We start from the raw sequence: 16,329 nt of genomic DNA, 5'->3' as shown, positions 1-16,329 counted from the left end.
TTATGCTTCCTTAAGGGTAAAGGTGAGTTGGGGTGCTGCATAAAACCAGAGATTGAAATGAGCACAGATAAAGTTCCTTAAGTCAAATATGGAATAGACAAGAGCTACTCCTTGCTCAACGAAATGGACACAACACCGCATATTAAACGCCTAAGAATGTACCTGACTAGTAAGTATCTTAAAACCTATGGATTGCTATGTCTCCGAAAGAGAATCAAGCATGTGTACAGGGGCATAAACGCAACAGTGATAGGATTGGAGAGGTTCGGTGAGCAAATGAAGACCCTTTGAAGTCATATTGCATGGTACCCATTCCACGGGTCTCAACTCTCCAGGTTTAAGGTATTCTTCCTTCAGCTAAAACATGCATGTGGAACCCAAGTATGATCAACCATGTGAACGGGAGACGTGTTCAAATATGTCTCAGTTTTCCTCCCCTGGTACTCGGGTGCAACATTCCAGACGCTTTACTAACACTCTCCCCACTTGGAGAGTCAGCGCCTTTAACCTCCTGTTTGGCTCAGTTTGCAATTTCTGCGGAAGATGAACAGGAATAAAAAACGCATACGCCCTTTTTGGCCAACCAAGCAAGCTTGCAAAGGAAATCTGCACTACAATGAAGTCTCACTTCCCCCCGGTCAAAAGGGCCATCTGAAAAAAGTGTAAAATCCAGAAAGGCAGGACAGGCCATGGAGAACTGGGAGCCTTGTTATGCTGATGGGCGGGATGTAAATTGCCAACAACCACTCGGGAGAAGTGTATGGTGTTTCCTGAAACATCTAAAAAACAAAGCAACAGAACCTAGGGCACTTCCACTTATGGTCCTATAGCTTAGGGAAATTAAAATCAAAAAGACACAGCCACCCCAAAGTTTGGAACGGCTCTGTTTACAAGAACCTCGTTTACAGTACAAGTTCAACATCGCAGAAAGTGAAAAATGGATAAAGAAGTTGTGGTATTCACTAACAAAGCAATATCACTCAGCAATGAAATCTGTGTCATCAGGCCCTTAGCAGCACAATGAGTGGATTCAGGTATGATGATTCTAACTGAAATAAGTCACACAGAAAAAGAAACATCATAAGATATCAGTAATACACGGAATGGAAACTTGGCTACACAGGAACTGAATTACAGAACAGAACAGGGTCTCAAATTTAGAAAACCAACTTATGCTTGCTTAAGGGTAAAGGTGAGTTGGGGTGCTGCATAAACCAGAGATTGAAATGAGCACAGATAAAGTTCCTTAAGTCAAATATGGAATAGACAAGAGCTACTCCTTGCTCAACGAAATGGACTCAACACCGCATATTAAACGCCTAAGAATGTACCTGACTAGTAAGTATCTAAAAACCTATGGATTGCTATGTCTCCGAAAGAGAATCAAGCATGTGTACAGGGGCATAAACGCAGCAGTGATAGGATTGGAGAGGTTCGGTGAGCAAATGAAGACCCTTTGAAGTCATATTGCATGGTACCCATTCCACGGGTTTCAACTACCCAGGTTTAAGGTATTCTTCCTTCAGCTAAAACATGCATGTGGAACCTAGAGTATGATCAACCATGTGATCGGGAGACGTGTTCAAATATGTCTCAGTTTTCCTCCCCTGGTACTCGGGTGCAACATTCCAGACGCTTTACTAACACTCTCCCCACTTGGAGAGTCATTCCCTTTAACCTCCTGTTTGGCCCAGTTTGCAATTTCTGCGGAAGATGAACAGGAATAGCGAGAACCAATGAGAGGCTAGCTGGAGGTGTCTGGACGGGCAAATTTAACTCTCATTTCCCACCAGGAAGAGGAATTAACCAAAGGCTCAGCATGCCGGGTCGGAACCAGATTAGGGCCTGAAGCCATCCTGCGGTGTTGCGGCCAGGTCACAAGAAAGCGAGTTGAAGAAAGGAGCTCAGGGGCACTGTAATTCACAAACCTGCAGAGTTATAAATGACAGCTATCGTCCAAAAATAGACTGAAGTAAGGCTGCCAAGAGGACTTGAAAGCGGGGCAGAATTGCAGGAAACCGATTTCAGGAGGTAGACTGGAATTGCATTGAAAGCATAGGAAAAGAGGCAGAACGTCCACAATGATGCACTTGGCCAAAAAGGGCGTATGCGTTTTTTCCTGAATATATTCAGGAAAAAACGCATACGCCCTTTTTGGCCAACCAAGCAAGCTTGCAAAGGAAATCTGCACTACAATGAAGTCTCACTTCCCCCCGGTCAAAAGGGCCATCTGAAAAAAGTGTAAAATCCAGAAAGGCAGGACAGGCCATGGAGAACTGGGAGCCTTGTTATGCTGATGGGCGGGATGTAAATTGCCAACAGACACTCGGGAGAAGTGTATGGTGTTTCCTGAAACATCTAAAAAACAAAGCAACAGAGCCTAGGGCACTGCCACTTATGGTCTTATAGCTTAGGGAAATTAAAATCAAAAAGACACAGCCACCCCAAAGTTTGGGACGCCTCTGTTTACAAGAACCTCGTTTACAGTACAAGTTCAACATTGCAGAAAGTGAAAAATGGATAAAGAAGTTGTGGTATTTACTTACAAAGCAATATCACTCAGCAATGAAATCTATGTCATCAGGCCCTTAGCATCACAATGAATGGATTCAGGTATGATGATTCTAACTGAAATAAGTCACACAGAAAAAGAAACATCATAAGATATCAGTAATACACGGAATGTAAACTTGGCTACACAGGAACTGAATTACAGAACAGAACAGGGTCTCAAATTTAGAAAACCAACTTATGCTTGCTTAAGGGTAAAGGTGAGTTGGGGTGCTGCATAAAACCAGAGATTGAAATGAGCACAGATAAAGTTCCTTAAGTCAAATATGGAATAGACAAGAGCTACTCCTTGCTCAACGAAATGGACTCAACACCGCATATTAAACGCCTAAGAATGTACCTGACTAGTAAGTATCGTAAAACCTATGGATTGCTATGTCTCCAAAAGAGAATCAAGCATGTGTACAGGGGCATAAACGCAGCAGTGATAGGATTGGAGAGGTTCGGTGAGCAAATGAAGACCCTTTGAAGTCATATTGCATGGTACCCATTCCACGGGTCTCAACTCTCCAGGTTTAAGGTATTCTTCCTTCAGCTAAAACATGCATGTGGAACCCAAGTATGATCAACCATGTGAACGGGAGACGTGTTCAAATATGTCTCAGTTTTCCTCCCCTGGTACTCGGGTGCAACATTCCAGACGCTTTACTAACACTCTCCCCACTTGGAGAGTCAACGCCTTTAACCTCCTGTTTGGCCCAGTTTGCAATTTCTGCGGAAGATGAACAGGAATAGCGAGAACCAATGAGAGGCTAGCTGGAGGTGTCTGGACGGGCAAATTTAACTCTCATTTCCCACCAGGAAGAGGAAATAACCAAAGGCTCAGCGTGCCGTACCGGACCGAGATTAGGGCCTGAAGCCATCCTGCGGTGTTGCGGCCAGGTCACAAGAAAGCGAGTTGAAAAATGGAGCTCAGGGGCACTGTAATTCACAAACCTGCAGAGTTATAAATGACAGCTATCGTCCAAAAATAGACTGAAGTAAGGCTGCCAAGAGGACTTGAAAGCGGGGCAGAATTGCAGGAAACCGATTTCAGGAGGTAGACTGGAATTGCATTGAAAGCATAGGAAAAGAGGCAGAACGTCCACAATGATGCACTTGGCCAAAAAGGGCGTATGCGTTTTTTCCTGAATATATTCAGGAAAAAACGCATACGCCCTTTTTGGCCAACCAAGCAAGCTTGCAAAGGAAATCTGCACTACAATGAAGTCTCACTTCCCCCCGGTCAAAAGGGCCATCTGAAAAAAGTGTAAAATCCAGAAAGGCAGGACAGGCCATGGAGAACTGGGAGCCTTGTTATGCTGATGGGCGGGATGTAAATTGCCAACAACCACTCGGGAGAAGTGTATGGTGTTTCCTGAAACATCTAAAAAACAAAGCAACAGAGCCTAGGGCACTGCCACTTATGGTCTTATAGCTTAGGGAAATTAAAATCAAAAAGACACAGCCACCCCAAAGTTTGGGACGCCTCTGTTTACAAGAACCTCGTTTCCAGTACAAGTTCAACATCGCAGAAAGTGAAAAATGGATAAAGAAGTTGTGGTATTTACTTACAAAGCAATATCACTCAGCAATGAAATCTATGTCATCAGGCCCTTAGCATCACAATGAGTGGATTCAGGTATGATGATTCTAACTGAAATAAGTCACACAGAAAAAGAAACATCATAAGATATCAGTAATACACGGAATGTAAACTTGGCTACACAGGAACTGAATTACAGAACAGAACAGGGTCTCAAATTTAGAAAACCAACTTATGCTTGCTTAAGGGTAAAGGTGAGTTGGGGTGCTGCATAAAACCAGAGATTGAAATGAGCACAGATAAAGTTCCTTAAGTCAAATATGGAATAGACAAGAGCTACTCCTTGCTCAACGAAATGGACTCAACACCGCATATTAAACGCCTAAGAATGTACCTGACTAGTAAGTATCGTAAAACCTATGGATTGCTATGTCTCCAAAAGAGAATCAAGCATGTGTACAGGGGCATAAACGCAGCAGTGATAGGATTGGAGAGGTTTGGTGAGCAAATGAAGACCCTTTGAAGTCATATTGCATGGTACCCATTCCACGGGTCTCAACTCTCCAGGTTTAAGGTATTCTTCCTTCAGTTAAAACATGCATGTGGAACCCAAGTATGATCAACCATGTGAACGGGAGACGTGTTCAAATATGTCTCAGTTTTCCTCCCCTGGTACTCGGGTGCAACATTCCAGACGCTTTACTAACACTCTCCTCACTTGGAGAGTCAGCGCCTTTAACCTCCTGTTTGGCTCAGTTTGCAATTTCTGCGGAAGATGAACAGGAATAAAAAACGCATACGCCCTTTTTGGCCAAGCAAGCAAGCTTGCAAAGGAAATCTGCACTACAATGAAGTCTCACTTCCCCCCGGTCAAAAGGGCCATCTGAAAAAAGTGTAAAATCCAGAAAGGCAGGACAGGCCATGGAGAACTGGGAGCCTTGTTATGCTGATGGGCGGGATGTAAATTGCCAACAGACACTCGGGAGAAGTGTATGGTGTTTCCTGAAACATCTAAAAAACAAAGCAACAGAACCTAGGGCACTTCCACTTATGGTCCTATAGCTTAGGGAAATTAAAATCAAAAAGACACAGCCACCCCAAAGTTTGGAACGGCTCTGTTTACAAGAACCTCGTTTACAGTACAAGTTCAACATCGCAGAAAGTGAAAAATGGATAAAGAAGTTGTGGTATTTACTTAAAAAGCAATATCACTCAGCAATGAAATCGGTGTCATCAGGCCCTTAGCAGCACAATGAGTGGATTCAGGTATGATGATTCTAACTGAAGTAAGTCACACAGAAAAAGAAACATCATAAGATATCAGTAATACACGGAACGTAAACTTGGCTACACAGGAACTGAATTACAGAACAGAACAGGGTCTCAAATTTAGAAAACCAACTTATGCTTGCTTAAGGGTAAAGGTGAGTTGGGGTGCTGCATAAAACCAGAGATTGAAATGAGCACAGATAAAGTTCCTTAAGTCAAATATGGAATAGACAAGAGCTACTCCTTGCTCAACGAAATGGACTCAACACCGCATATTAAACGCCTAAGAATGTGCCTGACTGTTAAGTATCTTAAAACCTATGGATAGCTATGTCTCCGAAAGAGAATCAAGCATGTGTACAGGGGCATAAACGCAGCAGTGATAGGATTGGAGAGGTTCGGTGAGCAAATGAAGACCCTTTGAAGTCATATTGCATGGTACCCATTACACGGGTCTTAACTCTCCAGGTTTAAGGTATTCTTCCTTCAGCTAAAACATGCATGTGGAACCCAAGTATGATCAACCATGTGAACGGGAGACTTGTTCAAATATGTCTCAGTTTTCCTCCCCTGGTACTCGGGTGCAACATTCCAGACGCTTTACTAACACTCTCCCCACTTGGAGAGTCAGCGCCTTTAACCTCCTGTTTGGCCCAGTTTGCAAATTCTGTGGAAGATGAACAGGAATAGCGAGAACCAATGAGAGACTAGCTGGAGGTGTCTGGACGGGCAAATTTAACTCTCATTTCCCACCAGGAAGACGATATAACCGAAGGCTCAGCGTGCCGTGCCGGAACCAGATTAGGGCCTGAAGCCATCCTGCGGTGTTGCGGCCAGGTCACAAGAAAGCAAGTTGAAGAAAGGAGCTCAGGGGCACTGTAATTCACAAACCTGCAGAGTTATAAATGACAGCTATCGTCCAAAAATAGACTGAAGTCAGGCTGCCAAGAGGACTTGAAAGCGGGGCAGAATTGCAGGAAACCGATTTCAGGAGGTAGACTGGAATTGCATTGAAAGCATAGGAAAAGAGGCAGAACGTCCACAATGATGCACTTGGCCAAAAAGGGCGTATGCGTTTTTTCCTGAAATATTCAGGAAAAAACGCATACGCCCTTTTTGGCCAACCAAGCAAGCTTGCAAAGGAAATCTGCACTACAATGAAGTCTCACTTCCCCCCGGTCAAAAGGGCCATCTGAAAAAAGTGTAAAATCCAGAAAGGCAGGACAGGCCATGGAGAACTGGGAGCCTTGTTATGCTGATGGGCGGGATGTAAATTGCCAACAACCACTCGGGAGAAGTGTATGGTGTTTCCTGAAACATCTAAAAAACAAAGCAACAGAACCTAGGGCACTTCCACTTATGGTCCTATAGCTTAGGGAAATTAAAATCAAAAAGACACAGCCACCCCAAAGTTTGGAACGGCTCTGTTTACAAGAACCTCGTTTACAGTACAAGTTCAACATCGCAGAAACTGAAAAATGGATAAAGAAGTTGTGGTATTTACTTACAAAGCAATATCACTCAGCAATGAAATCTGTGTCATCAGGCCCTTAGCAGCACAATGAGTGGATTCAGGTATGATGATTCTAACTGAAATAAGTGACACAGAAAAAGAAACATCATAAGATATCAGTAATACACGGAATGTAAACTTGGCTACACAGGAACTGAATTACAGAACAGAACAGGGTCTCAAATTTAGAAAACCAACTTATTCTTGCTTAAGGGTAAAGGTGAGTTAGGGTGCAGCATAAAACCAGAGACTGAAATGAGCACATATAAAGTTCCTTAAGCCAAATATGGAATAGACAAGAGCTACTCCTTGCTCAACGAAATGGACTCAACACCGCATATTAAACGCCTAAGAATGTACCTGACTAGTAAGTATCTTAAAACCTATGGATTGCTATGTCTCCGAAAGAGAATCAAGCATGTGTACAGGGGCATAAACGCAGCAGTGATAGGATTGGAGAGGTTCGGTGAGCAAATGAAGACCCTTTGAAGTCATATTGCATGGTACCCATTCCACGGGTTTCAACTACCCAGGTTTAAGGTATTCTTCCTTCAGCTAAAACATGCATGTGGAACCTAGAGTATGATCAACCATGTGATCGGGAGATGTGTTCAAATATGTCTCAGTTTTTGTACCCTGGTACTCGGGTGCAACATTCCAGACGCTTTACTAACACTCTCCCCACTTGGAGAGTCAGTCCCTTTAACCTCCTGTTTGGCCCAGTTTGCAATTTCTGCGGAAGATGAACAGGAATAGCGAGAACCAATGAGAGGCTAGCTGGAGGTGTCTGGACGGGCATACTTAACTCTCATTTCCCACCAGGAAGAGGAATTAACCAAAGGCTCAGCATGCCGGGCCGGAACCAGATTAGGGCCTGAAGCCATCCTGCGGTGTTGCGGCCAGCTCACAAGAAAGCGAGTTGAAGAAAGGAGCTCAGGGGCACTGTAATTCACAAACCTGCAGAGTTATAAATGACAGCTATCGTCCAAAAATAGACTGAAGTAAGGCTGCCAAGAGGACTTGAAAGCGGGGCAGAATTGCAGGAAACCGATTTCAGGAGGTAGACTGGAATTGCATTGAAAGCATAGGAAAAGAGGCAGAACGTCCACAATGATGCACTTGGCCAAAAAGGGCGTATGCGTTTTTTCCTGAATATATTCAGGAAAAAACGCATACGCCCTTTTTGGCCAACCAAGCAAGCTTGCAAAGGAAATCTGCACTACAATGAAGTCTCACTTCCCCCCGGTCAAAAGGGCCATCTGAAAAAAGTGTAAAATCCAGAAAGGCAGGACAGACCATGGAGAACTGGGAGCCTTGTTATGCTGATGGGCGGGATGTAAATTGCCAACAACCACTCGGGAGAAGTGTATGGTGTTTCCTGAAACATCTAAAAAACAAAGCAACAGAGCCTAGGGCACTTCCACTTATGGTCCTATAGCTTAGGGAAATTAAAATCAAAAAGACACAGCCACCCCAAAGTTTGGGACGCCTCTGTTTACAAGAACCTCGTTTACAGTACAAGTTCAACATCGCAGAAAGTGAAAAATGGATAAAGAAGTTGTAGTATTTACTTAAAAAGCAATATCACTCAGCAATGAAATCTATGTCATCAGGCCCTTAGCATCACAATGAGTGGATTCAGGTATGATGATTCTAACTGAAATAAGTCACACAGAAAAAGAAACATCATAAGATATCAGTAATACACGGAATGTAAACTTGGCTACACAGGAACTGAATTACAGAACAGAACAGGGTCTCAAATTTAGAAAACCAACTTATGCTTGCTTAAGGGTAAAGGTGAGTTGGGGTGCTGCATAAAACCAGAGATTGAAATGAGCACAGATAAAGTTCCTTAAGTCAAATATGGAATAGACAAGAGCTACTCCTTGCTCAACGAAATGGACTCAACACCGCATATTAAACGCCTAAGAATGTACCTGACTAGTAAGTATCGTAAAACCTATGGATTGCTATGTCTCCAAAAGAGAATCAAGCATGTGTACAGGGGCATAAACGCAGCAGTGATAGGATTGGAGAGGTTCGGTGAGCAAATGAAGACCCATTGAAGTCATATTGCATGGTACCCATTACACGGGTCTCAACTCTCCAGGTTTAAGGTATTCTTCCTTCAGCTAAAACATGCATGTGGAACCCAAGTATGATCAACCATGTGAACGGGAGACGTGTTCAAATATGTCTCAGTTTTCCTCCCCTGGTACTCGGGTGCAACATTCCAGACGCTTTACTAACACTCTCCTCACTTGGAGAGTCAGTGCCTTTAACCTCCTGTTTGGCCCACTTTGCAATTTCTGCGGAAGATGAACAGGAATAAAAAACGCATACGCCCTTTTTGGCCAACCAAGCAAGCTTGCAAAGGAAATCTGCACTACAATGAAGTCTCACTTCCCCCCGGTCAAAAGCGCCATCTGAAAAAAGTGTAAAATCCAGAAAGGCAGGACAGGCCATGGAGAACTGGGAGCCTTGTTATGCTGATGGGCGGGATGTAAATTGCCAACAGACACTCGGGAGAAGTGTATGGTGTTTCCTGAAACATCTAAAAAACAAAGCAACAGAACCTAGGGCACTTCCACTTATGGTCCTATAGCTTAGGGAAATTAAAATCAAAAAGACACAGCCACCCCAAAGTTTGGAACGGCTCTGTTTACAAGAACCTCGTTTACAGTACAAGTTCAACATCGCAGAAAGTGAAAAATGGATAAAGAAGTTGTGGTATTTACTTACAAAGCAATATCACTCAGCAATGAAATCTGTGTCATCAGGCCCTTAGCAGCACAATGAGTGGATTCAGGTATGATGATTCTAACTGAAGTAAGTCACACAGAAAAAGAAACATCATAAGATATCAGTAATACACGGAACGTAAACTTGGCTACACAGGAAGTGAATTACAGAACAGAACAGGGTCTCAAATTTAGAAAACCAACTATGCTTGCTTAAGGGTAAAGGTGAGTTGGGGTGCTGCATAAAACCAGAGATTGAAATGAGCACAGATAAAGTTCCTTAAGTCAAATATGGAATAGACAAGAGCTACTCCTTGCTCAACGAAATGGACTCAACACCGCATATTAAACGCCTAAGAATGTGCCTGACTAGTAAGTATCTTAAAACCTATGGATTGCTATGTCTCCGAAAGAGAATCAACCATGTGTACAGGGGCATAAACGCAGCAGTGATAGGATTGGAGAGGTTCGGTGAGCAAATGAAGACCCTTTGAAGTCATATTGCATGGTACCCATTACACGGGTCTTAACTCTCCAGGTTTAAGGTATTCTTCCTTCAGCTAAAACATGCATGTGGAACCCAAGTATGATCAACCATGTGAACGGGAGACGTGTTCAAATATGTCTCAGTTTTCCTCCCCTGGTACTCGGGTGCAACATTCCAGACGCTTTACTAACACTCTCCCCACTTGGAGAGTCAGCGCCTTTAACCTCCTGTTTGGCCCACTTTGCAATTTCTGCGGAAGATGAACAGGAATAGCGAGAACCAATGAGAGACTAGCTGGAGGTGTCTGGACGGGCAAATTTAACTCTCATTTCCCACCAGGAAGAGGAAATAACCGAAGGCTCAGCGTGCCGTGCCGGAACCAGATTAGGGCCTGAAGCCATCCTGCGGTGTTGCGGCCAGGTCACAAGAAAGCGAGTTGAAGAAAGGAGCTCAGGAGCACTGTAATTCTCAAACCTGCAGAGTTATAAATGACAGCTATCTTCCAAAAATAGACTGAAGTAAGGCTGCCAAGAGGACTTGAAAGCGGGGCAGAATTGCAGGAAACCGATTTCAGGAGGTAGACTGGAATTGCATTGAAAGCATAGGAAAAGAGGCAGAACGTCCACAATGATGCACTTGGCCAAAAAGTGCGTATGCGTTTTTTCCTGAATATATTCAGGAAAAAACGCATACGCCCTTTTTGGCCAACCAAGCAAGCTTGCAAAGGAAATCTGCACTACAATGAAGTCTCACTTCCCCCCGGTCAAAAGGGCCATCTGAAAACAGTGTAAAATCCAGAAAGGCAGGACAGGCCATGGAGAACTGGGAGCCTTGTTATGCTGATGGGTGGGATGTAAATTGCCAACAACCACTCGGGAGAAGTGTATGATGTTTCCTGAAACATCTAAAAAACAAAGCAACAGAACCTAGGGCACTTCCACTTATGGTCCTATAGCTTAGGGAAATTAAAATCAAAAAGACACAGCCACCCCAAAGTTTGGAACGGCTCTGTTTACAAGAACCTCGTTTACAGTACAAGTTCAACATCGCAGAAAGTGAAAAATGGATAAAGAAGTTGTGGTATTTACTTACAAAGCAATATCACTCAGCAATGAAATCTATGTCATCAGGCCCTTAGCATCACAATGAATGGATTCAGGTATGATGATTCTAACTGAAATAAGTCACACAGAAAAAGAAACATCATAAGATATCAGTAATACACGGAATGTAAACTTGGCTACACAGGAACTGAATTACAGAACAGAACAGGGTCTCAAATTTAGAATACCAACTTATGCTTGCTTAAGGGTAAAGGTGAGTTGGGGTGCTGCATAAAACCAGAGATTGAAATGAGCACAGATAAAGTTCCTTAAGTCAAATATGGAATAGACAAGAGCTACTCCTTGCTCAACGAAATGGACTCAACACCGCATATTAAACGCCTAAGAATGTACCTGACTAGTAAGTATCGTAAAACCTATGGATTGCTATGTCTCCGAAAGACAATCAAGCATGTGTACAGGGGCATAAACGCAGCAGTGATAGGATTGGAGAGGTTCGGTGAGCAAATGAAAACCCTTTGAAGTCATATTGCATGGTACCCATTCCACGGGTCTCAACTCTCCAGGTTTAAGGTATTCTTCCTTCAGCTAAAACATGCATGTGGAACCCAAGTATGATCAACCATGTGAACGGGAGACGTGTTCAAATATGTCTCAGTTTTCCTCCCCTGGTACTCGGGTGCAACATTCCAGACGCTTTACTAACACTCTCCCCACTTGGAGAGTCAGCGCCTTTAACCTCCTGTTTGGCCCACTTTGCAATTTCTGCGGAAGATGAACAGGAATAGCGAGAACCAATGAGAGGCTAGCTGGAGGTGTCTGGACGGGCAAATTTAACTCTCATTTCCCACCAGGAAGAGGAAATAACCAAAGGCTCAGCGTGCCGTACCGGAACCAGATTAGGGCCTGAAGCCATCCTGCGGTGTTGCGGCCAGCTCAAAAGAAAGCGAGTTGAAGAAAGGAGCTCAGGGGCACTGTAATTCACAAACCTGCAGAGTTATAAATGACAGCTATCGTCCAAAAATAGACTGAAGTAAGGCTGCCAAGAGGACTTGAAAGCGGGGCAGAATTGCAGGAAACCGATTTCAGGAGGTAGACTGGAATTGCATTGAAAGCATAGGAAAAGAGGCAGAACGTCCACAATGATGCACTTGGCCAAAAAGGGCGTATGCGTTTTTTCCTGAATATATTCAGGAAAAAACGCATACGCCCTTTTTGGCCAACCAAGCAAGCTTGCAAAGGAAATCTGCACTACAATGAAGTCTCACTTCCCCCCGGTCAAAAGGGCCATCTGAAAAAAGTGTAAAATCCAGAAAGGCAGGACAGGCCATGGAGAACTGGGAGCCTTGTTATGCTGATGGGCGGGATGTAAATTGCCAACAACCACTCGGGAGAAGTGTATGGTGTTTCCTGAAACATCTAAAAAACAAAGCAACAGAACCTAGGGCACTTCCACTTATGGTCCTATAGCTTAGGGAAATTAAAATCAAAAAGACACAGCCACCCCAAAGTTTGGAACGGCTCTGTTTACAAGAACCTCGTTTACAGTACAAGTTCAACATCGCAGAAAGTGAAAAATGGATAAAGAAGTTGTGGTATTCACTTACAAAGCAATATCACTCAGCAATGAAATCTATGTCATCAGGCCCTTAGCAGCACAATGAGTGGATTCAGGTATGATGATTCTAACTGAAATAAGTCACACAGAAAAAGAAACATCATAAGATATCAGTAATACACGGAATGGAAACTTGGCTACACAGGAACTGAATTACAGAACAGAACAGGGTCTCAAATTTAGAAAAACAACATATGCTTGCTTAAGGGTAAAGGTGAGTTGGGGTGCTGCATAAAACCAGAGATTGAAATGAGCACAGATAAAGTTCCTTAAGCCAAATATGGAATAGACTAGAGCTACTCCTTGCTCAACGAAATGGACTCAACACCGCATATTAAACGCCTAAGAATGTACCTGACTTGTAAGTATCTTAAAACCTATGGATAGCTATGTCTCCAAAAGAGAATCAAGCATGTGTACAGGGGCATAAACGCAGCAGTGATAGGATTGGAGAGGTTCGGTGAGCAAATGAAGACCCTTTGAAGTCATATTGCATGGTACCCATTCCACGGGTTTCAACTCTCCAGGTTTAAGGTATTCTTCCTTCAGCTAAAACATGCATGTGGAACCCAAGTACGATCAACCATGAGAACGGGAGACGTGTTCAAATATGTCTCAGTTTTCCTCCCCTGGTACTCGGGTGCAACATTCCAGACGCTTTACTAACACTCTCCCCACTTGGAGAGTCAGCGCCTTTAACCTCCTGTTTGGCCCACTTTGCAATTTCTGCGGAAGATGAACAGGAATAGCGAGAAACAATGAGAGGCTAGCTGGAGGTGTCTGGACGGGCAAATTTAACTCTCATTTCCCACCAGGAAGAGGAAATAACCAAAGGCTCAGCATGCCGTACCGGAACCAGATTAGGGCCTGAAACCATCCTGCGGTGTTGCGGCCAGCTCACAAGAAAGCGAGTTGAAGAAAGGAGCTCAGGGGCACTGTAATTCACAAACCTGCAGAGTTATAAATGACAGCTATCGTCCAAAAATAGACTGAAGTAAGGCTGCCAAGAGGACTTGAAAGCGGGGCAGAATTGCAGGAAACCGATTTCAGGAGGTAGACTGGAATTGCATTGAAAGCATAGGAAAAGAGGCAGAACGTCCACAATGATGCACTTGGCCAAAAAGGGCGTATGCGTTTTTTCCTGAATATATTCAGGAAAAAACGCATACGCCCTTTTTGGCCAACCAAGCAAGCTTGCAAAGGAAATCTGCACTACAATGAAGTCTCACTTCCCCCCGGTCAAAAGGGCCATCTGAAAAAAGTGTAAAATCCAGAAAGGCAGGACAGGCCATGGAGAACTGGGAGCCTTGTTATGCTGATGGGCGGGATGTAAATTGCCAACAACCACTCGAGAGAAGTGTATGGTGTTTCCTGAAACATCTAAAAAACAAAGCAACAGAACCTAGGGCACTTCCACTTATGGTCCTATAGCTTAGGGAAATTAAAATCAAAAAGACACAGCCACCCCAAAGTTTGGAACGGCTCTGTTTACAAGAACCTCGTTTACAGTACAAGTTCAACATCGCAGAAACTGAAAAATGGATAAAGAAGTTGTGGTATTTACTTACAAAGCAATATCACTCAGCAATGAAATCTGTGTCATCAGGCCCTTAGCAGCACAATGAGTGGATTCAGGTATGATGATTCTAACTGAAATAAGTGACACAGAAAAAGAAACATCATAAGATATCAGTAATACACGGAATGTAAACTTGGCTACACAGGAACTGAATTACAGAACAGAACAGGGTCTCAAATTTAGAAAACCAACTTATTCTTGCTTAAGGGTAAAGGTGAGTTAGGGTGCAGCATAAAACCAGAGACTGAAATGAGCACATATAAAGTTCCTTAAGCCAAATATGGAATAGACAAGAGCTACTCCTTGCTCAACGAAATGGACTCAACACCGCATATTAAACGCCTAAGAATGTACCTGACTAGTAAGTATCTTAAAACCTATGGATTGCTATGTCTCCGAAAGAGAATCAAGCATGTGTACAGGGGCATAAACGCAGCAGTGATAGGATTGGAGAGGTTCGGTGAGCAAATGAAGACCCTTTGAAGTCATATTGCATGGTACCCATTCCACGGGTTTCAACTACCCAGGTTTAAGGTATTCTTCCTTCAGCTAAAACATGCATGTGGAACCTAGAGTATGATCAACCATGTGATCGGGAGATGTGTTCAAATATGTCTCAGTTTTTGTACCCTGGTACTCGGGTGCAACATTCCAGACGCTTTACTAACACTCTCCCCACTTGGAGAGTCAGTCCCTTTAACCTCCTGTTTGGCCCAGTTTGCAATTTCTGCGGAAGATGAACAGGAATAGCGAGAACCAATGAGAGGCTAGCTGGAGGTGTCTGGACGGGCATACTTAACTCTCATTTCCCACCAGGAAGAGGAATTAACCAAAGGCTCAGCATGCCGGGCCGGAACCAGATTAGGGCCTGAAGCCATCCTGCGGTGTTGCGGCCAGCTCACAAGAAAGCGAGATGAAGAAAGGAGCTCAGGGGCACTGTAATTCACAAACCTGCAGAGTTATAAATGACAGCTATCGTCCAAAAATAGACTGAAGTAAGGCTGCCAAGAGGACTTGAAAGCGGGGCAGAATTGCAGGAAACCGATTTCAGGAGGTAGACTGGAATTGCATTGAAAGCATAGGAAAAGAGGCAGAACGTCCACAATGATGCACTTGGCCAAAAAGGGCGTATGCGTTTTTTCCTGAATATATTCAGGAAAAAACGCATACGCCCTTTTTGGCCAACCAAGCAAGCTTGCAAAGGAAATCTGCACTACAATGAAGTCTCACTTCCCCCCGGTCAAAAGGGCCATCTGAAAAAAGTGTAAAATCCAGAAAGGCAGGACAGACCATGGAGAACTGGGAGCCTTGTTATGCTGATGGGCGGGATGTAAATTGCCAACAACCACTCGGGAGAAGTGTATGGTGTTTCCTGAAACATCTAAAAAACAAAGCAACAGAGCCTAGGGCACTTCCACTTATGGTCCTATAGCTTAGGGAAATTAAAATCAAAAAGACACAGCCACCCCAAAGTTTGGGACGCCTCTGTTTACAAGAACCTCGTTTACAGTACAAGTTCAACATCGCAGAAAGTGAAAAATGGATAAAGAAGTTGTAGTATTTACTTAAAAAGCAATATCACTCAGCAATGAAATCTATGTCATCAGGCCCTTAGCATCACAATGAGTGGATTCAGGTATGATGATTCTAACTGAAATAAGTCACACAGAAAAAGAAACATCATAAGATATCAGTAATACACGGAATGTAAACTTGGCTACACAGGAACTGAATTACAGAACAGAACAGGGTCTCAAATTTAGAAAACCAACTTATGCTTGCTTAAGGGTAAAGGTGAGTTGGGGTGCTGCATAAAACCAGAGATTGAAATGAGCACAGATAAAGTTCCTTAAGTCAAATATGGAATAGACAAGAGCTACTCCTTGCTCAACGAAATGGACTCAACACCGCATATTAAACGCCTAAGAATGTACCTGACTAGTAAGTATCGTAAAACCT

At 43.5% G+C, this 16,329-nt stretch overlaps 1 long non-coding RNA gene across 2 annotated transcripts; it reads right to left on the bottom strand.

Moving 5' to 3' along the window:
• Window positions 1–957: 957 nt before the first annotated feature.
• Window positions 958–16,026, bottom strand: LOC307181167. 2 transcript variants are annotated; one of them, XR_013826057.1, is made up of 3 exons: window positions 15,936–16,026; window positions 8,450–8,531; window positions 958–1,045 (listed from the first exon to the last, which is right to left on the bottom strand). It is a non-coding gene; the product is annotated as an uncharacterized lncRNA (long non-coding RNA). The 2 variants fall into 2 exon arrangements; XR_013826058.1 differs by lacking the exon at window positions 15,936–16,026 and adding an exon at window positions 11,202–11,258 and having other exon boundaries at window positions 8,450–8,535.
• Between the last annotated feature and the right edge of the window lie 303 nt (window positions 16,027–16,329).

This window comes from Stenella coeruleoalba (assembly GCF_951394435.1).
Source record: "Stenella coeruleoalba genome assembly, contig: scaffold_363, whole genome shotgun sequence".
Taxonomy (NCBI): domain Eukaryota; kingdom Metazoa; phylum Chordata; class Mammalia; order Artiodactyla; family Delphinidae; genus Stenella; species Stenella coeruleoalba.
This window is presented reverse-complemented; position numbering and strand designations above follow the sequence as displayed.